At 33.0% G+C, this 13,504-nt stretch overlaps 1 long non-coding RNA gene across 1 annotated transcript; it reads left to right on the top strand.

Annotated features, from left to right (window-relative positions):
• Positions 1-416: 416 nt before the first annotated feature.
• Positions 417-12,762, top strand: LOC149030967 (uncharacterized). The gene is made up of 2 exons (XR_016178173.1): positions 417-11,948; positions 12,304-12,762. It is a non-coding gene; the product is annotated as an uncharacterized LOC149030967 (long non-coding RNA).
• Positions 12,763-13,504: the final 742 nt, after the last annotated feature.

The following is a 13,504-nucleotide window of genomic DNA, read 5'->3' as shown; positions in this document are numbered from 1 at the left end:
TGCACTATGTAACTTCGAACGTGAAGCTTTTCTCCGTGAATATTCACTGTATAACTGGTTACTCCCGCTGTTACTCGCAAGCAATGCGAACTTTTTTTGCGAAGATTACTACCAAAGCTCTTCCTTGTCTAGAAGTTTAAAGTTTTTTTTATCGTCTTTCAGAATTTTAATTTATAAATCGTACGAGGCATTAAACAAAGAATTATTACATAAGTAAAAATTATTGTTGTAAAACATTTCAATGAAATGTTCATTTAAAATCTGCTGAATTAGTATAAGTATCTTATTAAAAAAAAAAAAAGAATTATCTATCAATTGGTGACAATTAAATAAAAATAACTTTTAATATATATAAATTATAAGGAAATATTACAATTACAATATATATATATATATATATATATATATACCACTAAATCCGTATGAAATTTTTGGTTATTCCTAAAGGATATAAAAAAATGAGATTAGAAAAAAAGAGAGAGATAGAGAGAGAAATATAGAAGTGATAGAATCGTTTAAGGGGAAAAATATACGGTCCGTGACACTTTCTGATGCTTCGGTATCTTCGCCATGTTAATTTCATTCTTACGATGGAAGGGATGGTAGTCATGAACCCTGGTTGGTCCTCTGGTTATTAATAAAAATTTTCCTGGTTTTATTCTTTCCCAACCAACCCTCGTAAACGGGAATAACGCGAGCAAACTCAGACAATACCCTCATTCTCTCTCTCTCTCTCTTTTTCTTTTTACTCTTTATTCTTTCTCTTTGGGTCTTTAGGAAGAACATAGTTTTACTCTTCTATTCCTGACTACGGCACGACTTCTTCTTCTTCTTCTTTCTTCATTCAGGAGCACTCGGACGTTCGTGAAGCGTAAGTGCTGCAAAAATCTTGGTCGCGAGTATCGCAAAAGCCGCGCCATTAATTTTAAATCCAAGTAAGTCACCTCTGCGGAAGACAGTGACTAATGACTCATATAACTGGCGTACCATTCAAGCAGACGGTTCGCGACCCTTCTGTTTAAGATACGAATAAGGAGGATGCTGATCTACTTGAGAAAGAAAGAAAGAAAGAGAGAGCGAGAAAACTACTGTCTATTATTTTTAATTTTAGTGTTGCTATATTTATTTTTAACTATTACAATTTGATTAGTAATAAACTGTTCGATTAAAATATTTGGACATGCTTGTTAAGTACTTGTTGTTTAATATTTTTCATTTGGATATTTTTTCAACGTCGACCAAAATACTCTGACAATTTTTGGACTTAATTCAATTTTAAACGGTAACTCTAAATAACGATCACTGGAAACTTTTCGTCCTTGCTAATAGCCCCCTCCCCCTCACTCTGATTGGTTAGAAATAGTTTCAATGTTTGCGGCGAGAAAATAATTGCAATAAGTGTTTTATTGTACTGCATGAAATGAACAATAAAATATTCATTCTGTATGGCTAAACGATATTGTCGGTGGTGAAAGTTCAATCGCTAATACAAATTCTATTTTTGACGAATAATATTGGAAATTTTAAATTTATTTTTAAGCTGAGCAAGCTCTGTAACTTTGTATCTTATTAAGTAGAGTACTTTAATTTTATTAAATAAATTAGTGTAGGGGTGATAAAATAATTATGTAGTTCTTTCTTTATGTTCTTCTGTTTAAATACGCTATCTAAGACGATAAGATTAATATTTAGTCCTACATTTATTTTATTTCCTGTTTAAACACGCTATCGATCTTGGTGAAAGGAAACTCCACTCGGAGATTAGGGGGAAGCGATATTCCGTTGTTTTAAAAAAACGAAGTTCCGTTATGCATGATTTCACTACGATCTTTATCAAAAACAATAGCTGTACTTATCGGTTGCCCGTGGGGGGGGGTGGATCCTTTTGCTATTGGTCGATAGTGTTCAAAATCTCCTGCCCTCTCCAAAGGGGTGTTGCTCATTTATGATATAAATATGTAAGAGTTCCTTAGTCTATCAGTTCTTAATCTGTATCAGTCTGTATATCTGTTTGTCTGTATCGGTTCCTTAGTCCTTAGTTTTCAGTTTAATAATTATACTTTTAGTCTGATATATTCATCTGCGTATCTTATCAGTCAGTTTATCAGTAAATTAGTCAGTCAGTATTCATAACTTTTTTGTGTTCTGTATTTTTGTAACCACGCCATTTTTTTGTAAACCTTTTGTAAATACCGCTCAACATCATATCATAATTAATTTAATAAACTATATATTATCATCATCAGATCAGTAATATATATATTTCTCTCTGTCGGAACCCCACATTAGAAATGTTCTTTAATAGTCGAATATAACCCTTATTATTGTATGTCACTGGCAGATTACGAACATAGTATGTTTTACTGAAACTAACAAATCTAATTAAATCGTTCATCCGTTAGACATTTGAATTAACAATCATGATGTTAAATTCTTCAATGCAATTATTTTACAGAAAAAGGTGAGAAAAGGTCTTTTTCACAATGAAAGATTCAACAAGAACATTCTTATATGTTTTTCATATTATAAATAAGAAATTCTCTCTGAAATCTCTTTGTTAGAATTTCTCTTTTTGTTCTCGATCATGTTGTAAAAATATCGTTCAATCAAATTCTAAAAATTTTATCGAAAAGTACATACGTGACATTTTAATCAAATTTTTCGAACGAAATTCTTTTTTCTCTCTCGTTAAAAACCAAATAGAATAGAAGAGAATTTATTTAAACACTGCATTCGATCAACCAGATCTTGCATTTTAATTTTTATTTAACGTTCTTATTTATATTTGATTTTTTACACGATACGATTGGAAAACGACGTAAAAACAAACGTCGGAAACCGCGATAGCGTTTTCGAGTTTATAACGTACATAGTACGATATATTTACTTATTTATACGTCCATACGATACGAGCAATTTATACAAAATCATATAAAAAAAATGTCGAATTAAAAACTTATTTATAATTAATTATTTATTGAAAAAAAGTAAATAATTAATCATAAATAGAAATTATATTTCATACTATATATTCGATATAAGTTTATTTCCACCATAACGTTCTATAAAATTCTTGACAAATTGTATCAGTTGTAATAAACACTCTGTTAATCCATATCAAATTTTTTCTAATTTAAATACAAATATTAAAGAAAAAAGAAACAAAAAAATTAAGTTATATTTTTTTATTAATTAAATATTTTATTTAAATGTTCTATCATAAACGAATTTATTTTAAAGAAGAATATTCATATTTATAAAAAAGGAAAAAAAAAGTTTTTCACAGGAAAGGTGCGTAATATCGAAAAGACGTAGGATTTAGAGGATTTAGAATTGAGTAACGCTTCGACGCGTCTTGATAGCTGAGAATTCTCGTGTATTTAGAAGCAATGCCACTCCTTCTTACTGAGGTTTATTAAACACGTAAGACTCTAAAGGAGATCGACGTTAGGTATTTGTCGAACAAGTAAGAGAGAAAGAGAGAAAGAGAGAAAGAGAGAGAGATAGATAGATAGAGGAAATAAGGCTTAGGCTCTGGGAGAAGGGAATCGAAGCGAGGCTAATCCCGAACAGTTCCATTCATCCTCGTGAAATGGTTTATACACCAACTTGAGTGTCAATAAGTGCACTGCTACGTGAATTTGAGGTTGACCCGGGGTTGTTAATCGACGATCGATAGTGAAGAATTTGTTATTCGCTTCCCGATTGCTTGAAGATCGGTGCTAATATCGTATGGCTTAGCGGACGATTTAAGATGCTTACCCAACTTACCTACCATTCAAAAGAATCTCCATTGCTAGATTAAAGTTTCGTTATAGTGTATCGCTGAATAATGATTCAAATTCAATGAAGAAATAATATCCCTAGCATTAATCGGTAATCACTTGGATTATTAAATGCACCGCTTTAGGAGCGATTTATCAACAATGTATTATCTTTTTCTTCCCTCCGGGCGAAAAGCGTCAACTTTTCTCCCGCTGTTCAAAACGAAGTTGCCGCTTTCCGCCTACATCGAGCAGAAAAAATGTATACTCACCATGGGCAGTAAATAAGAAAGCCTCAGAGCACCTCGGCTTTGCATCGGCCAACAATTACATGTACTCTGAGACATTTCTTACTTTACCTCCCTAGGTGAGTAATATACTATTACTGTTTACTAGATTTTATCGTTTATTAGCATGGGATTATTTAAACAATCTATGATGTATTGTTATAGTATGGATGATTAATCAGTGTTGTGTGAGCGATGAAAACGTGCAAGGTATAAGAGTTTGAAAGAAAGGACAATACAGCGATAAAATGCGCTGTTCGGTACCAAATCATTTGTAGACGATAAACTTATTGTTGGGGCCTAAATTCCTCAGTTAAGAATCCTCTGGCAATTACGTATGTGATATGATGTGGAGGATAAAGGGTTAAGTTTAGGTGTAAAATAAAACACGTGATTAATTAAAGATACGAAGCTTTATTGTCTCGTCAGGGAAAAGCCTTGCGGCATAAAAACTCTGGATGTTATTTGTAAAATACTATAAAAAAGATTTACCACGTGGCGTTGCCACGCGGGAATTATAATTCGCGTGAAAAGTATATGATTAAACGATCTCACCTCTCACACGTCTCACATATAGCGATCACAACCGGAAAGGTTGTGTATTTCTCTTACGTTCACAATCGTAAAGATCGGGGTGTTCCCTTATCGTTCCTGGTGAATCCTTATAATCCTTTGTCGTTCTTTGCGAATCCTTATAGTCCTTTATTCCTTGTGGCCTTCTATGGTCCTTAGGTGCTGAAGATGTATTGTCGTAGGCATCCAGTGATGGAACAGGAGGAATGTCCCTTTGTACTGGCCCAGCAGGACGAATGTGGTAATCGATAAAATCAGACGCGTGCATATCAAATACAGTTAGTTACCGTACGATAATTTCGGATCGTACACTTATATTCAGTAATTTTTCTTATATTCAATTTCAGTTGAAAAAAATCATATGATAAGTTTATGGAATCAAATATCATAGAATACGTTAGGCCTTAGGTATAAGGTTTTGTTTATTTAAAAGGTTCCACTCAAGGATGAAGAAAAATTATGATAGCCATAAATTCTCAAATCATTTCAACGACCATCGAAACATTTTGGTGTAACTAAAAGCATACCAGTGTGGGGTCCTTCGAGTGGTATACAACACTTAAGTAAATATGAGACAATGCATATGGGAAGGGTACTATTTGGAAAGGAAATTCCTTATATTCCCAGAAATTCCCCACTACTATTCTTCCCAAAAACATAAACTTTCCCATTGGGTCACTCTGGTGGGTGAACCCTCCTACTATTTTTTAATAAGTTGCATTCAGTTCCTTCCCTTTCCAAAGAGGTGTAACTAATTTAGATATAAAACCATGTGAAATCAAGTAAGACACTGTCTGTTCATAATATATACGGTCTGTTCGTAGACGGTCTGTTCGTAACACTCTCTGTCCGTCAAAGTCTATTATACACTTTGTTCATTATACATTTTTGTGTTATACATTTTACACATCATACATTTATACAGTCCACACTAAACAATTGTAACATAGTCGCCAAGACTTAAGTTAATAAATCATTGTTGACTGAAGAATAGCCTTTAGTATACTGCAAAACCACTCACACCGTATTAATATACCGTCGTGAGTCTTCCGTATAAAACGCTCGTATAATTGCAACTTAAAAATTGTACGTTAGTTTGAAACGGATTCGCGTCATAACGGATTCAGCATAACATATAGTGCGCGCGAACATGCGCTTACCAAAATGAAATGAAATAATGTGAGTGCTATGCATGTGTAAGATAATGATTGTATATGCTTATTCTGGAAAATTATCAAATGCGCCAAATAAAGAACGAAAAGAAGAACAAGGAACAATTGATTCTTGCGACTAGTTGGGAACGTGTGGAGAGAATCTTAAGACATTGAACGTCAGCGATCACAATAGTTGTTTTACAATTAGACGAAGAAACAGATAATTTCTTTTAAATTAATTTTTACTGAGTTAGTGATCGTTTAACTAATTTGTCACAAAACATTTTATTTTGTTAGACATTAGACAAATGTAAAAAAATAATAACAAATAGAGTATATCAACGTTTAAGACGTACTTACATATCGTAAAAAAAAGATAACCCTGCAATAATGCTAATCTGGCATTAAATACATTGAAAAATTGTATTGCAAGCTTAATTTTAGTTATAAATTTTTATATTTATATACATAAATATTGGCGTTAAAGTGTATAATTCAATTAATTTGTGAAAAATTCAGGTTTTATGCATAATAATTAGGCGTGTTAGGGAAAGGATATAAAAAGTTTTATTATACTCTTATGTTAAACTAGATAAAATATCAATTTACAAGAGGTGAATAGTAAAATTGAAATTTGATCCGTCTTTAAAGTATGCTTTTTTTCTACAACAATGCTTTTAGTTATCTATTCTTATCTTTATTATTTGACAATATTCTAGAGTGTATTATTTATTCTTTACAGAAGAAAAAAAATCCTGGTCTCTCTTACGTTCCTACAATATTATAAAAAAGTATTCTTTACTTCTATAGTTTATAGATAATTTGTAAAAAAAGTAAGACACTTTTCTTTATAAAATTTCTCTCTCTCTTTCTCGCTTTCTCTCTCTCTCTCTCTCTCTCTCTCTCTCTTTCTTTCTTTTTTCTTTCTTTCTTTCTTTCTTTATTGTATACTAGAAATTCCATTTGAAAATTGAGCCAGCAACGTCCTCTTTGTGAAAGCGTGGACACGGACATAAAATGTCGTATAAGGTTAGATGGGCTGCTCAGAAAATGAGAGGGTAAAAGAACGAAAAGAAAAAGGGAAAAGAAAAAAAAAACAAAAAGAGCTAAAGTCTTCCGCCATGCTTTCTTGATGTTCGTCCTAGTGGAATACGATTGAAAATAAGGAGGCGTTACAACGTTACAACTTTAAGATATTACAACGTTAGAAAACTTTATTATCGTTCGTTTCTGCAGAAGATGTCTTTCATGTTAAAATGAACTTAATTGAAAGTTGAGCCAATCTATTTCTTATTTGTTTAAGTACGAAATAAACGGAATATACATACAAGGTTACTGAAGGTTTTCGATTTGCCTAAAAGATTGGTAAAAACCAAAAAACTTGTTATAAGGACATTAAAAGATATACAAATCGCGTCATGTAAAAAATCTATATATCTATTTATAACGAATAATATGATTAAAATTATAGTAAAATAATTCTTATGAATTCAAAATCAAATTTCAAAGCAGAATATTGATTTCGTTTACGCTTTTACGAACTAAAATGTCCCAAAAACCTCGTTTAGATGAGAACTAAACGTAACTAATAATCTGTTGAAACTTACCTAGACAACAGAAACTTACCATTAGAATACAATGAACCATATAGGATCGATAACAAGAACTAAGTTACAGTAAATGACTCGACTTTCCTAAAACTCTAACATTAATAGTATAGAAATGTTCAATAAGACTTTTGTGGAATTACATCGGCTTGTTTAATTTTGATGAAAAATGACTAACAAAGAATTGTAAATGAAGTAATTACCTTGGTATCGATTTAAAGAAAATGTTAAAATATAATAAATGTTAAATTATAATAGTAAATGTTTATTACTTTCATCAATCGAAAGGAACGAATAAAAATCAACTGATATTCACAACGAAATAAGATTATGTCGATGATGGCGTGTGAAAGCAAAGATGAGCTCTGCGATCCGATAAAGTAATTAACTTGTGCGATAATAACCCGTTAATTGAACGCTGATGTTAATCTAGGAACGACACACGCAAAAGTATCCACAGTTGATTGTGATATCCTCACTTTGCCATCGACGATCAACATTGGATTATAGAAGTTAATAACTCATCGAGTGACGATCCTTTCCCTACTTAGACTTCTCCACATTTTCATAATCGGCTCATGAATACTACATTATCAAGAAAAACGACACCAAAATTCGTTTAGGGTCACACTCTATCGTCGTTACTAAGCTACACGATACTTTGTTTATATTTACAGACCAACTTAATTAACATTTACATGAATGAAAGAAAGAGAGAAAGAGAGAGAATGAGAGAGAGAAAAAAAATTTCATTAATTTGCATCGAACAAGCTGTTCAATTTTGACCTCAACTATATTATCTAAAGATTCTTTATCGGTGTAATACAAATCCTTCGGAATTGAAAAAGATAGAAAAAATATATCAAAATATAGAAAATCGATGACGTTAAAAATGGATAAAGTATAATATTTTATAAGGAATGCTTTGTTCCGAAAATTATTTAAAAAAGAAAATAACAACCAATAAACAGATAAGTAAGTTATTTGTTTGGTATTTGACTAACTACCTTTTAAAATTTTTTACTTTGTTTTAAAATTATTTGTATTTTTTTATTTTTTTACTTTTTTTTTTTATTAATCTCGCTATTCTCATTACAACGGTTAATTCTTTCAATGGGGTTAGGAGAAAAATTTGGAATAAAAGTTTTAACGTGAAGAAACGTAATGCGTTGTTCGTGGTATGTCGCTGGACTACGGTTAGAGACAATTAGGATGGCTTCGTCGACGCAGGAAGTGACGTCAGGTTGCCGTGTACTCTCCAGGCCATTGTTCACGACACGTACAACCCGTTTCTCGACCCTCCTCTAGATTTGGTGGCATCGCTACCACTGCCACCGCCACCACCAACGGTTTTACCTTCTCCTTCTCCTTCTACGACTCCACCCTCATCGGCCCTTCCGTAGAACTGTCAAGCAGCCCATAGTGAAACCTGTGCTGACCTACAAAACGCACCAGCTTGTCCAGACTGCTTGGCAGCGGTTCACGACAGTTACACTGCACTGAACCTTCCTAACTGCTAACAACTCTAGTATCCTACTACTACTACCTAACAAATAAGTACATGTCTTCATCGTTGCTCAATCTAATAAGAAGAAATTACTCTGGAATAATATAATATCTGTATCCCGTCAAAGCAGGATTTTTTTCCCATCAAACTATGGAAATGATATTCTAATTATAAATTTAAAGTACTCGTAGCAAAATCCTAACTTCATTTAAGTTCAATTAGAAATTCAACTGAAATTTTCTTCATAATTGAAAGTTGTTCTATTTACCAATACGAAAGATAAATACAAGCATAATCAATGTTATTCCAATATTTTCTTGAAATTCGCTTCGATCGTAGTTCAATCATAATGTTGAATAACAATCATTTTAAGTGGAAGATAAAACATCTTCATGTCGTTTCGGATTATAATTCAATCGAAAAAATTGTGTTTTTTTTTTAATTTTTCGAAATTCCTACAAAGCTAGTGGAAAAAAGCGTTTGCGCATTTTATTCTTTGTTTTTTTGAAGTGAAATAATTTTTAGATGACGATAATGATAAAATTTTATAAATTTATGGAGATTATGGAAGGCTCTAGTGTAGTGTGCATCGCGGACTTATGTGTGTATTAAATATGTCTAATTGTAAGTAAAAGCATGAAGTATAACTTCGATGTAACGTTCTCTTCAAAATCCACCATTATACTAGCTCGATGTTAACATATCTACAATATTGTCTTCATCCCAAACACATTATACCAACAATTTTCAAGAAAGAATGTAATAAATATAACGATATACAGTTTTAAGGGACATACACTGTATATATGAATCAATTGATTATTTTCAACTTGATATTACGAGTTTCACTTTTATCGCGAATGAGGACAACAGATATTCTGTTTTAATAGAAGATTTTATTTATATCTCTATTCTTTTTTTTCATTATTATATATATATATATATATTTTTTTTTTATTTCCACAGTCAACTTCTTCATCCGTTTATTTGATTTTACATGTTTCTTTAACTTATAGCTCCGCTTGACGTAGCAATAATTATGTTAGAATTCTTTTACTATCAGATGGTAAAAATCATATTCCGTTTTGTCTTAACAAAGTATTTATTCGTAGGAAAGGAGCTCACGATCAAGGAGCTTTCTCAAAGGAAGAATGTTAAATTTTCGATCAGTACGCGTGTTTTGGAAGAGTAGGATTCAAGAAGGAAAGTTTGCTAAAGGCCAGAACGTTTCTACTCACTCAGTAAGACTTCATAAGAACTCGGCAAAGCATCCAAATCGGAGATCCGGATAAAGGCCACTATTTTAGACGATCTCTTCGAAGCATACTGGAATTGCATTATTTTATATCTTCCTAGTCCTCGAAGGTCCACTTCTCGTTTCTTTCTACTACTTGGGCTTGAAGGGACAAGGACTTTTCCGAAATTTGAATAATCCCAGCGTATCCCAAAGAAGATGGAGCGAGTTGGTAGTCGTATCTACCCAAGGAACGGAAAAAGTATCTTCGTGGTCATTGAAATTTATTCGACGCAATTCGAACCTTTCCTTCTTCGAAAAACTTTCTAAACGATTTCTTAGAGAGATTTCATAGTCAGGCGCTCACGAAAATAAGCTGCATTTGATGTTCTCCTATTCGCGTTTAAAAGATCTATTTTCAAGAATATGAATTACACGTATGGTGTGTGTGTAAATGGTAATACTTTCTTTTTCATTTACTAATAGTATATTATGCAACTAGTGTATAAAGTTGTCGATTACGCACGAGAACGAAGTTGAGTGCACTCGCTTCGCTCGTGCGCTCATTCGCTCGAGTGGGCAATCGACAACTGCGCACTAGTTGCATATACTATTTTTTATTACGAATGCGGGGACATATTTGGTACATAATTGTGGTCCAGGGGCAGAGCCCCGGCGGGGTTTGGGGAGCGGAGCTCTCCCTCTCCACAAAACAATACTGAAAAAGTTAAAAAATTTTAAGTAAATTTATTTGCATAACGGAACTTCGTTTTTTTTTAAACAACGGAATATCGTTTCCCTCCAATTTCCGAGTGAAGTTTCCTTTCACCAAGATCGATAGCGTATTAAAACAGGAAATAAAATAAATGAAGAACTAAATATTAATCTTATCGTCTAAGATAGCTCTTTTAAGGGGTTACATGGGTTTCACGGATTCAAAAAATCGATTTTTTTTGTTGCTTATTTAAATCTACAATATCTCTAGAATATTATCCGAAAATTTCAACTTGATCCGAGTAATAGTTTCAGAGATACAGCCTTTTAAAGTTGCGCGCTCAAGGCTACCTGCTGGACTCCGCTTGCCGTAGGTATAAAAGAGCAGCTGCTCGCCTATTGTTCATTCGTCCTTGGTTATTTTTCTCATCTCCTAAAGGTAACTAGTTGAAATACTTCATTTGGTGATTACTTGTTGAACCACGAGGTTTATTTTGAGGTTATAAGTGTCCAAAGTAAATTATATTAAAAAATGCCTAAAGTTTCAAGATCTCAATTAGTGGACGGTGCTCGTAGAAAAGATCGACCCAAGAAACGGAGACAGTCGTTCAATCCTAAAAATCCTGAGCAGCATGATGATTCTTTCATCGTTCAAACACGATTATACACCATTACCAGATGATGTTTTGACTGCAATAAAACCTATTTACGAAAATTTGAGTAAGGATGAGCTTTTGGAGCGATGTGTTGGTGGTTTTACACAAAATAGCAATGAAAATTACAACCAGTTGATCTAGAAAATTACTTCAAAAATACTTCCAGCTGGTTCTAAGATCGTTGATATTGCTGCATTGACTGCTGCTTGCATTTTTAATGAAGGAACATCATCATTATTATTAATCATGCACTGTATGGACTTAAAACTTGGCCCAAATTCCCACGAATATGCCCGAAATGCTGACGAAAACCGTATCTGCGCCGCCGAGAAAAAATCTGCGAAAGAGACTCGTGAAACCAGGATTCGTCATAGACAGGAACAAAAGGATGCCGAGGACATTGCAGATGCAGCAGATTCATTACTTTATGGCCCAGGAATCGACGATTCAATGTAAGTCAAGAAAAAAAATTTGTTTTCCTGTTCTATGGTCACTCAAAACTTTAAACGTGTTTTTCTCAAAACTATGTTTTCAAAGTCGGTTGTCAAGATTTCTCGAAGGCTACTCCATTGACCTCGATGAAATTTTAAACAGGTCTTCGAGATACAATTTACAAGGACTTGGACGAAGGATTTTTTTTTTCAATTACAACTATTTTTTTTTTTTAAATGCCGCGGAATTTTTACTGAATTCTGCATTTTTTTGTAAAAACCGCTGTCAAACATCCAATTTTCATTTTTTTTTCCTTCGTCCAATTTCTAATTTGAAGCTTTAACTAAAACAAGTATTTTTTTTTTTTCACTTCAGATGATCCTGCTTGGAGTTCTGCTGTCACCGCGAATGCACCTTTTTTCCGAGGGCTCGCCGGGAATGACGTCACAATGGCGGAGTTTTCAATATTTTTTTTTTTTAATTTCAAAAAATGTTTATTAAATATGTATCTTTAAGATAATAAAAAATTTGAATCAAATATTTCATATGTTATATGAAAAAAAAAATCTTGAAAATACGCCGTTTTTACCCGGATGAAACCCATGTAACCCCTTAAACAAGAAAGAAAATACAGAAAAAAACTACATATCAATCTTATCGCCTACAATATTGACACTTTGATTGTGTTCTTTTTATCGTCAATTTTCGTGCGGTAAGTACAATTTCGGTGCGACAAGTAAACTTTCCGCACTCAAATTGACATTTATTTTACTCAAAACGCGTGTTGTTATTGTAAACTATGTAAACAGCGTCTTTCCGACCCCAATAGCGACCGAAAAGATAGTACTTTCCCCGCATGAGTAATAAAAAAGCATATTTTGAAGTTAGAAAATTTGTCTAAAGTCTGACTTCTCTCCTTGTCTTTTGAAACGTCGTTGATGAGCCAAGTTAATTATTTTCTCACTGCTAGAACTTCGACCTCTCTTCTCATTTGTTTGAACATATACAAGGACGAGAGATACACGTCGTGTACGTCTTTGCGACTACTCGGCCTCTTCTTATCTTGACTGCGTTTACCTTCTTACCCTACAAGCTTCTTGCCTTTATTAGTCTTCAACTCGAGCAGCTCCTCGAGAACCACCCAAAATTCGCACGTCGAACTTTAACTGGCACTCAGTCTCTAAGTACAAACACTAAACTCGAGTGCCAAGTTCCAATCCCATCCTAGAATCTACGACGAAGACACCTTTATCCGTGATGCACTTTTCTAGCGCTAAGAATCTGAAATATTGAAAAAAATACATTTTGTCGCAAAGGCAATTACACGTCTTTTTTATTTTTTGTTTTTTGTAGAGAAAAAAAAGGAAAAAAAAGAATCGTTTCGCGTTCGAAAAATTTTAACGAGGACAAATTTTTCACTAAATTCTATCTCTCCGATTTTTGTTTGTACGAATAAAAAAGAAACAACTCCTATTTGGATCGTCAATTTTGTGAACGTACTTTTAATCCTTTTACTATATTGAAGAATTTCCTAATATTTCAAATCTAAATGTCTCTTTTTTTTTAAATATACTCG

The sequence above is a fragment of the Polistes dominula genome, unplaced genomic scaffold (assembly GCF_049000335.1).
Source record: "Polistes dominula isolate Pdom_NZ unplaced genomic scaffold, Pdom_raw_medaka contig_20, whole genome shotgun sequence".
Classification (NCBI taxonomy): domain Eukaryota; kingdom Metazoa; phylum Arthropoda; class Insecta; order Hymenoptera; family Vespidae; genus Polistes; species Polistes dominula.
The sequence above is the reverse complement of the archived record's forward strand: the minus strand, read 5'-3'. Positions and strand labels throughout refer to the sequence as shown.